Source organism: Heliconius melpomene, chromosome 16 (assembly GCF_056956725.1).
Source record: "Heliconius melpomene rosina isolate 202511_hmr_F chromosome 16, ASM5695672v1, whole genome shotgun sequence".
Lineage (NCBI taxonomy): Eukaryota > Metazoa > Arthropoda > Insecta > Lepidoptera > Nymphalidae > Heliconius > Heliconius melpomene.
Genome location: NC_140404.1, coordinates 10,287,730 through 10,299,802, shown reverse-complemented (window position 1 = coordinate 10,299,802; position 12,073 = coordinate 10,287,730).

Here is a 12,073-nt window from a genome sequence, read left to right as displayed (position 1 = left end):
TAGGAGTTACTTATAGGACGTAGGTGCTCGCTAAGACGGGAATTTGTAATATTCGACTTCTAAGGGATTGTTTTTGGGGTTGAAAGTTTGTATGAAACTTCGTTACTAATGACATTTGTCTTTGTCATTCGTTACTAAATGCTAGGAGTCTCAAATTTTGCACAGACGTCACTAGGACGTAGCCATGGAGACAGAAATTAATAATAACATAGTTGACGCGGGTAAAAACGCGAGCGGGCCGCTTTATGTTTATAATTTCAGATAAACTTTCTTATATTTTGATGTGTTATTAATAGAATAAAAAAAGTATTAATTAACTTTTTTCAGATTAACACTGTATCAGGCTATTATAGGGTATATTGCATGTAGCAAGGTAAGGAGAGGTAGGCTAGTGTTAAGACAGTCAGCTCCCCACTTTCTGCCGAAGTCAACTCAGCGTCACGCTTCTTCTCGACACCGAAGCATTCACATATTAAATATTTTAATGTCAACGAGTAGGAATCGAACCTACAACCTGTTGCGTTTACAGTCGTACATTAAGCCTCTAATTAAATTAATATAATATAGTTAACAATAATTTCACTAATAATCGCAACTAAATTCGCTTCAACAAGCAATTTTCGTGTCAACTGCCTTATAATTGTGAAAATTGAATTGGTCCAGATATCAGCATCAAATTTCTATGGTTGCCGAATCAATAAAATATGTATGTAGATACAGCGAGTACGATACGTACATCGTAATATCGTCTTTTTAAAAGTAAGTCCTCCCGCGTATGGCAGAGTAAAATTTTGTAATATACAGATACTTTGTTCTCTGCTCTCTGTCTAAAAAAAAAAATCTCTGGTTAGGATTTGAATCTGCGACTGTCACGTTTACAATCAAACGTTGTTCTATTATTTGGTATTTATAATCAATATAATTGTTTAAGATAATAAATAATTTATATTGATAATATAAACAAGTAATAAATTAACTTAATAGTTGCTTTAACGGTTCTGACAGATATTCTCTTAAGACAATATTGTTATAACACAAAGTACCAGTTTCCACATAGTATTCGAGCTAAAGGTAACATCCGTATTGTTTCAGTATAAACTATTTAAATATATGTAGTTGTATAAGAAAATAATCAATCAATCAATTATAGGATTATTTAACTTTCCCCAATTAAAAAACATACAGATATTAGGGATTGAACCCACAATCGTCGCGTTTACAATCAAAGACTGTTCCACTGGGCCACGATGGCTTTAATATTAAATATATTATTTAATATTTTCATTTCTTCGCTGTAGGAACTAGGCAAAGCGCGGCGTTGAGTTTCGCCATTCAACTCAATAAATCTACGGGAAATGGTAACGGAAATGTCTACGGGAACGGAGTGTGATCCCTCTGGCTACCCGACCATGTGCGGGATACAGCGTGAAACTAAAAATATATACTTTAGTACATAATAATATGTAATTAATTATTTAATTTAATCTCCTATAAATTTTATATTTGACAAGAAAAAATAACATAAAAGTGTTTGATAATTGTTTTTCTTTTGTAATAAATCATCCTAAATTCTAACAAATATATCTTCGAGACATGTTTCATGAGCTTATCCTGTCAAAGTCTAAATTATTTTATGTTATAAACTTTTTTTGACAGCATTTTTATAATCTGATTTCAACTATTTAATTTATTTTAAGACGTCGAAAGGACCTTTTTTGTTTTATTTTAGGATCTTATTAGGATTACTTTGTTGTCCGTCGGTCCATCTGTCTGTTAAGACACCTTTTCTCAGGAACGCGTGGACGTATCCAACTAAAATTATTCCAAATATCCAGGTCGACAGTCCTTTAGACTTGTGAAAAAATCAAGCTTCTAAGACAACGCAATCGAATCACCGCCGAATCCAAACCTATAGGGTACTTCCCCTGAACCTACAGGTATGAAATTTGGCACGAAATAAGCACTTTCAATACAAATAAAGGAAAAATTCCTAAAAGTGAACATTTATATGGTATTTCATAGAAAAAAAGAAGTCACTCAACGCAATTCCTTAGTGGAAAGTGGGGAACTCTATTCTATAATTTTATAACGAACTTATAACGAAATAACGACTTTATAACGAAATAATTCCTTAACGGTCAGTAACTTTCATAAACATTGACATATACCCATATACATGCATAATTAAGGATTCTAACGTTTCCTGAAATTAACAGCAATTATCCTTTATAAATATTCAATTTCATACAATTTATATGGTGGTTACTTTTGTCTGAGTGGTTTTATATGGAACGGTGAATTACCGTTTGCAATTTATTCATGGTTTTCATTTCGCTAGATTACCTTTACATATTTATTTAGCTTTATTGAAAGTTAATTTGTAGATTATTAAACATGGCTTATGAAATATTTAATATTTTCAATTCTGAAAAATGAATGTTTATTAGAATAAATGATTTCTTAATAGTTTCAGCGGAAAGAGGGGAACAGAAGTATCCTAGAGGAAAACGGAGTGTATTAACTCTATATCCCAATATTACCTCTCCCGCTGTGCGGGATACATCAAAATATTTAGTACGGTGACCTCAAAATATCATTCCTATTAAGTCTCTCTCACCTTTTCTGGGTCAAGTAAATATTTATTTAAGGAACCCTTCCTTAATCTAATATTTATAAACTCTTATTGAAATATTTAAATTAGCTATTTGGTAATCCTTACTTATTTATGCTTTCAAACGATTGCTTATTGTGTATTTCAAAGAAGTTTGTGAAAGATATATCCGACTTAAATGTGTATTTATTTATTTTAAATTGGGAAACAAACAGCATTAACAATACTTTTTAACATACTACATATCTATATTACATTTGCCAATAAAGTTTCCACTTTTACATTAAACATGGAGTGACTATAAAAGAAATTAACCTGTTACATACGTTGCCATTAACAATTAAAATTGAAATTAATGGTCTAAAAAAATTTTTAAAAAAGAATTTTTACAAAGGAAAAGGTTAAGATTTTACATCAGTTGAATTTTGTCGATAATTTTACATGAAAATTGTTTCAAATTGTTATGACATATGTCTATATCGCTAAAGTAATTATTGTATGCCCTACAAGATCTTAGTACAAAACAATTTTGGGCATAATTAGTTTTTCGAGCAGAAATGTAAAAGGTGTCTCTAGATCTGTATAAGTTGGACATTTTATGTGAATATTTCTTAGCAAATAATTGGAATCTATAAGGTTGTGTAACAATTTATACAAAAAAATGTTAAATAGAATGTGAACTAGAATAGTTTCGGTCGTAAGTATACAGCCTTTTATTAAAGAACACGTCTGAGCAGTCGATGCCGATTCTTACAAATCATTCAATTATTAATAACCACTATGTTTTACAGTTTAAATTACAAAAAACTAGATATCTATAGTATATATAGTAATGTAATTGTAAAATTATATCTGAAATATTATACGCGACGGCCATAATAGTGATAATAGTTGTCCATAATATTTATGATTAGAAACGATTTGAAAATGCCAAAGAAATTACTGAAACATACCTACCGCAGTGTACTATAAACTCCGTGAAAGCTTAGTAAGGTTAGAATACAAAACTTTAACTGTTTCTCAGACACGCAATCGCATGTCTTAAGTTCTGATTATCATTTATTATTTACCTGATAAATTAACTACAATGCTAACAATATAAATATTTATTTTATTACAATTTTAGATTTGTAGTTCGGCTATTGGGACAGTTTTCAATACAGTACAGTACAGCAGAGTATGTAAGAGGAACCTAGTGCTGAGGCACTCCGGTCTCCTTTTTCCGCCTAATTCGCCTCGTATTTATAAAACAAAAATTTATGATAATTAATAAAAAAATAATCAAATCTATTTCTTTTTGAGGTCAGTCGCGGTGCAAGGGCGCAAAGTATGACTTTAAACGCGACTGGTTGTGAGTTCGAGTGAAGATATGAAAATAAAAATAAATATTTCATTCCCTCTAGAGGGAATCGAACCCACTACCAATCGCGTTGCAGTAACACGCTTGAGCCTCATAAAAATATGTTTATGTAGATTAATTTACACATTTCCTAGTCACTTTAATATTCATTTTAACTGCGACATTACGCTCACCCCTTTTCAAGTTGACAATGCTGTCTGTGGCAGACGTAGAAAATAATTTATTTATTAGCTTTGCCTACAATACCTTCACACCTGCTTATGACACGTCCTCGTTATATAAAAATGGTGAACACGTTGAGTACATGTAAAATATAAGCGTGACAACGTGTCGACGTCATATATCTAAGTCTATTTACATTCATAAATTATTGTCTTGTTTAATCTAATGGATATTTAGTTTTTGTAAGAATCATGAGGGTACATGAGAACATGTATGAAGAGGTTGATGATAATGGATGAGAGAAAGAGTTATGTAGAGACCGTAGCGTTTGGTTCTCCGTTCTCTCTGACCATCCTTTCTAGGAATACAGCGTGAAGAGCCCACAATCTTAATAGATGCCCCAGGAAGGTCTCGATAATTGTAACTTACTACAAAAATAACTATAATTATCGTTTTTTTTAATCTTTTATAGAAAATCCTTTAAAATTTATACCTGAGGTATCCAGAGACCAGAGTTAATAAACTAATTGTACCCGAACTGTGTGAGGACAGAATGTTAAAATAACTTCATCTAAAGGCTATTTTTACCCTCTACGCTTCCTTTTGGAGGTTCAGGCGTGACTCTCAATTCAATTTAAAATAAATGCGTTAGAGAGAACTGGCAGAACAATCTGGCAGAAAACTCGTATAAAATATATGTATAGGAAACAAATACGATAAAAGGAAGTGTCCTAATTTATACATAGTGTTTTAACACTAAATTCTAAGGTAGAAGAAACCTTTCTGCCCTGCTTACCTTGCTTGCTTGCCAAAAAAACTGTATATTAAATACAAATTGACTGTGTACTGGCTTAGTTCGTTATCGATATAGAATAGACGACTTTCATGTGTAGTATGATAATAATTCAAAATTATATACAATATATTATTCTTAATTTCCGCCTAATTTTTCATGGCATTGTGCGTTCAGTGGTGAGACTCAACGCCAGATGTTTGCCTTGCTGCTAGAGCGAAGAAATGAAATTTTAAATAATAATTTTAATTTTTCAATCTCCCGAGTAGGGATTGAACCCATAACCGTCGCGCTACAGTCATCCTTCAATCGGCTTATAAATAGAAAATATATATTAATATCTTTTGTTCTAACGTTCAACTTGGCTGAAATTTTAGTTTTCAATTTATATGATAAAAATTGTTTTCAAAATACCTTTGTAAGATAACTATTCAACGGTGTCTGTAATGATCTAACATGAATAAAGAATATTTAGATTCAGATTTCAATTCATAACATTTTTAGAACTCTAGCAATTGAGATTAGTAAATAAGTGTGTTATTCAAGTGGGCGAAGCCGCGAGCCGGGCGGCTTGTATGTATCTAATAAAAAAGGTAGAATCTAAATATTTATTGCAACTAATATCAAACACGAATCGACTATAAGATGTTGTTGTTTTGTTTACATTACGATTTATTTTGAAACCTTTCATATTCTTGAAAAAAAAAACTTATTGATAATTTCTTAGAACGCGTATTACGAGCATCGCATTACATTTCTGAAATATTTCTTTTTTTGTTGAATATTTCAATATTTCTTTCATCTAATTGCGTAATTAAATATATTTACCTTGTTACTAGCTTTATAACAAAACCGCTTCCCTTTTGTTTAAAAATACGTATAATAACTTTGATATTAAGGGATTTGAATAGCCTGTTATTCTTGAAAGTTATATAAGATTTTTATTTTTAACAAGATTTATTTTTCCAAGTAACATGTTTTTTGTTGTATCTTGGAAAAACTTACCAAAAGGTAGCCAAAGAAAACTTAGTGTTAAGACACTACTTTTTCCTCTTTTTGCCCGATATTCCATGTTGAGTGGCAAAACTCAACGACCCTATTTAGTTTTACTAAAGTGGATAAGCGAAAGGTGAAAATAAATCGTTGTTCCGAGTGGATTCGGACCCATGATGGTCGTTGGCATAGTAATGTTGATAGCTAACGAAATGAATATATTATTAAGGTATTTATTTATCAATGTACTCGTAATAGAACTCAAACAATCATTTTAAAAAATAATTGCATTTGTCTGCGCTTTTGAGCATGCTTATCTCAGAAACGGCTTATACGATTTAAATGCAGTTTTCATAATTATATTTTGGTAATCTATCCTTGTAATATTTCACATCAGCATCACAGTAGGGTAGGTAGGGTTCTGGTATTTTTTTAAAAATAATTTGTAATATATAAAATAATATGATTTAACTAGAGCCAAGGTAGCAAATCTAAATAATAAATATTTTTTTAGTCTATTATTCTTAAAATAATTACAAATTATGAAATAGATTAGAAAGTATCGAAGCACTGCTAATTAGCGACGGACTGTAAAAGACTATGGTCGTGGACTCGGTAACCACTCAAAGGAATTAATTATTTTTATTTCTTCACTCTGGTAGAGTTATTCCAGTGATTTAACACTGAATATTTCGAATTTAGAGAGAACGGAGGAGGGCGGAGAGTGAAACGTTAAAATAGTAAGTTCTTTCTGTCTGTCTTTTCTGCCATATGTACCGTAAAGGCTTAAATGAAATTACCTGTTGTATATTATGTTATCTGCAGTTTAAGCAGTTAAAAATATTTTTAGAAAATAAATTGAAATATCTAACAACATACACGAAGTATTTTATATAAAACATATATATATGGAGTACCTACATACCGAATAATCCAACATATTAAAAGAAAAAAAATATCCTTTGAACTTCACGTTAACTACTTTACGCGAAAACTGCAAGCACACAAGAACATCTGTTCTCCGCGGCATCCGGAGCGGCACTGACTTCTAAGGGTAGCAACCCTTATTTATATACCTTTGGTTGTGAAATTATATAAACAAGTTAAAATATATATATTTTTACAAAGTAAATGAATCATTTTTAAATGCTTTACGTTTACTTACAGACAGAACCCAGTTCACTGTTAGTGGCGGAGTTCAACGCTGCGGTTTGTTCAAATAAAACGAAATAATTTAGAGATCATTTACTATTATCTTTATAATAAGGAGTGTTCTACATTGCCATATTACGAAAATTAATACAAAAAAGTATGTTTTCTTTTTTTAACAGAAGGAAGTGAAAGTGAATCACGACCACAGCTGACAATTTCAGGTGAAAATATATTCTTGTTTCATACTTTTGAGAGCGTGATTTTAGTTTTGGAAATATTTTTTTATCATTTATTAATATAACAATATAATTGGCATTAAATAAAAATTATCTCTCAATGTTAATACAAAAGATTCAGTTTGTTTTTCATATATTTCATGAAGTAATACGAGTCAATATAAATTATGGTGACTTTGATCCTGGTACTTATGATTGAACAAGTTTATATTACAACACTTAAGGATAAAAAATATTTACTGCTTCATATTCTTTAGGGGATATGGTGACCAGATAAAAATATTACTTCAAGAATCGTCTTGATACGAGTATCTAAAAAAAATATCTAAATTTCTATTATAGGTAGGTATATATATAATAATAACAATTTCATTTTCTCGAGCGGGAATTGAACCCACACAACGCCGTTGCGTTTATCACACGTTTATACTTTTATTCTTCCGCCCTCTTCCTCTTCCATAGATTTGTGTACGCGACATTAAGGGCGGGTGGTAACTCTGATCTAGCTTATAAATTTCCTCGATAAAAGAACAATTTAACACAAGAGTTTCTCCACTTGAACCAGTAGTTCCTGAGAAAAGCGCATACAACCAAACAATCTCTCCACCTTTATATGACATATAGATATATAGATAGATATGAAAGAATGTAACAGCTATAGATATATATACGTATATATGAAAATAAAAAAGAAATATGAAAGTAATTACTGAAAAATAACAATAATTAAAAAAAGATTTACGTAAGCAACACAAACACGTTATTTTTTAATAAAATTATAAGTACAAAAATAATTTCTAAAGGAACTCCAGTAAAGTAAAGGCTTTTGCCCAAGAAGTATTATAAGTATTTCTACTTTTATATGTATTCTTTGGTAAAAGTTATGTTAAAATTGTTAGAAATGAAAACAAGTCCTTCATAGCTTAGGTTAATTATAACCATAATGTAGGTATATATTTAGTATTTATTGTTAGTGTAATATAAATTTATGATTTATAGTGAAGTTCGAGGTCATTCGTGGCACAGTGGCAAAAGCGTGCCACGCACTGCAACCACGACAGGTGGTGGGTTCGATCCCCACCCATTTAATATTCTCATTTCTTCGCTCTGGTGTTTCAAGACACAATGCCTCCAGGTAGCAGAAGGCTCCCTCTGCTTACCATGGTACATGTGGCATACTGAAGCTGAAAAAGAAAGAAAAGTACGGTATTAAATAAATATTAATAAATTATGTAAGTATAGAAGTCATAATGGCGCAGCGGAACATTACTGCAAACGCAATGGTTACGTGTTCGATACCCAGACATAAAATTATTACTTTATCTTTTCTTAGCTTTAGACAAAATGCGGTGTTGAATTCCGCCAAGAAATGTTTAAAATCTTGACACTATTTTAACAATGTACAAAATGTATTAAAATTTAACTGTGTGAAAAATTTTCTTCGCAATTACACATTTCAAGGTGTCTTGTCATTGTATCGTGAAATAGCATTGTTATTATAAGAAATTCTGCACCTGGCAGCTCTATTTAATTGAAAATACTCGTGGTCATATTATAACAGAGTGATAAATTGAAAGTTTCTTGTCTAGGAAGCAGTAACCTCTCAGAGTTCAACATATATTATTCTTCTATTCTTATAATTTTATTAAAAGTATCATATTAATTAGCACTTATGTTCTAAAATTTGGGTGAAAAGTGAAGCAGGCAGCTTGACTGGCTGACTGCTATATATTAGAATTCGTGAAACTGCTTTATCTACTTTACATCTTAGGCAATTAAGTATATTTTTTATTGTATATATGTAAATTAGGAAAATATTAAAACAAAATATATAAAGAAACTAAAATCACGATTTTTTAATAAAATAAATTGTCTTTGCAATATCTTTAAGATTTGTTACAGGATAGAATAAGGTGCTTCCCGTTAAAGAAATGCGGATGACATGTGCTAAAGAGAATGTAAAGGATACAAGCTATTCAATTTTAAGCTCGTGGTGCTGTAATATAATAATTAAAAAAAACTGCTAGGTAGTATTTATTGTATAAATAAAAGGACAACAAAGATTTTTTTTTCAGCATTTACTATGCCATATATAATATTTTAAATTTAATATTTTAAAAAAAATCATTATTGAGGCCAGTCGTGGCGCTGTGGCATGGCATGAACATGTGGCATGTTGCGAAAATAATGTAATGATATTTAATATTTTCATTTCTTCACTCTGGTGTCGAGGCAAAAAAATTATGTTATACGAAATCCAAAAGTGTAATAACAGCATCAATTACTTAGTAGTTTGTTCCTGTAAAAGAAAAAAGTATTATAGAAGAGAAAAATTTTCTAAGTCTTGTTCCCATGTGAATATATGATAGAAATGTCAAGGATAGTACTACTAAGATGCAATATATTCATTAAGTAGCTCGAAGGACTTACAAAGACTTCTTAGATGTCAAGTTTTTAAATTTTATAAAACGTGCAAAGGGCGCTGTTGTTTCGTAGTTGTGAAATATTTCATAGTCTACAAGGTGTGTAGATTATTTTTATTTAGAATATCTGAAAATGTAAATACCTGTAAATGACCACAGGTTTGAAGTTATTTGGCCTACATATGTAACTTATGTATATATAACTATAATACCATACAATTGTAGCATATTTAGTTATTAGCTTTAATCATATTGTTTTCGTATTTTTTTAATAGTAAAAAAAACAGTCAAGTGTTAGTCGGACTCGCTAATTGAGGTTTCTATATTAATTTCAAAATTGTTTTTTTTTCCTTCTTGTGTCAAATTTCCTATTTCACCAGCCGACGGGAATTACTGATATCAGAAGTACCGAAGTGGATGTCATACAGATTGCAGCTAAAACATTTGTAATGCACACATGCTCGTTTCTTTTGATTTGAAGATTATTTTTTCATGTGCTCCAAAGGACCTTAGGCATGGAAATTAGAAACTAATTTCATCTCGATACCTCTAGTGATTTTGATACAGGCAAGTGGAGACCGTAGTGATCCTACAAGGATTCCGTTATTTTCTATTGAGATACAGTACCCTAAAAAGTCACATTGCATACGTAACAGCCATGTGAGTGATTTTCCCGAACAAAATGGAAAAAGCTTCTAATGGCAAACATCAAAGAAATCTCTCAATAATTCGTGACAAACGAGCTAAAGCCATGGATGGCATCGACTAATTGGATTATAAGTTACTGGCTGTATTTGCAATGCTTCTACGAGTTACGCAATTTCTGCGGCGTTAAGTATTACGCGGCTTGTTACGTATATGTGATTATTTTTTTAACTTCACGCTCTATCCTGCACATGGGAGGGTAGCCCTGGAAACCTAGTGTTAAGTTAAAATATTAAATATTGTATTGTCTCGGGCGCGTTTACAGTCGCAAACTGATGCCTGTATGTACCATACTTAGTTTTTGTTCCGAAAAGAAATATAGGTTCAGTAAAAGCCTTAAGTTAAGGAGTTTGATTCAAACTTGAGATTAGGTTCTTCATATAGTATATTATATTATTAAGTAACTAAAGAAGTAAGAAGCTAATACACATGTTTTTCTTAATAAATAAACTTTTACACAATAGAAGTATCTCTCATTAAAATTCAACATATTTCTAGTAAACAGAACAATAATCCTTTCAATAATGGCTAAACAAACGCCATGTTAGAATAATTTACAAGTATTGAATGTAATGGAATTTCTTGGAGCTAATTAAAAAAGATTTCAATACAAAATATCTTATATTAAATATATTTTATATGAAATATGAATACTTCTATATCTTTGTGGGTAGAACCTCAATTTCTTTTCTTAAACAAACAGTTATTATTCATTCGTATATTATTTTTGCGAGTGGGATGATATGTGATGGGCGGCGAATCCGACTGTTTCTCCTTACCGTACACCATTAAAAGTATTCAATATAATAAGTTGTCCCATTATAAGGTTGTTTCTTTAAAAATACTAGCGATTGTAATACTGTGTATTCGAGTATCTCGGAATATCTCTCTAAAACCTAAATATTGTAAAATTTTAGTTGTGTTAAGAAGCAGAGTAAGTAACATTTGCCTCCAGTGTTCGTGTTCCTCCTTTTCAAATATATCCTTTTGTATCATAAAATTACGATATTCATCACAAATATCGAGGACATCATGGTACAGGAGCAGAAGCGAAAAAATGAAAAGAACGATTAAAGATTAGAAAATTTTGAAACGCTATTCAGAATTTTCTTGTTGCCTTCTGATTTAATTATAAGCATATGTATGAGTTCAGATACGATTTCATTACAATGTTTCCACATTAAAAAAAAACATTTAAATACTAGTTTGCCTAAAAGACTATTATTTTTTAGGTAAGGGAAAAATATCTGTTGAGAATCACTTCACGGACCTGAATAAAAAGTAGGGTATTTCCTTTCCTTGATTGATTAAGCGTTAAAGTGTCAAACACAAAGAAATAAGAAAATGAGGTTTGTAATCGTATTTGTTTCCTATATATTGTTTTGTAGGATTTTTATTTTCTCACCACTGGAAGAAGAAAGAAATGTTTTAAATATTATAACTCTTAAAATGTATTAATAATTCTAATAAAGCTAGGTATATATAGGGCATATATCTTCAATTACTGGAAATATGTTTTATAAAATGTATAATAATTATAGTATAGAAAACTTATTTAAATCTAAACGTAGCGGAACTCGCACCCACTTCTCCTGACAATTGGTCTAAAATATTTTAATATCATCTGGAATAGCTTTT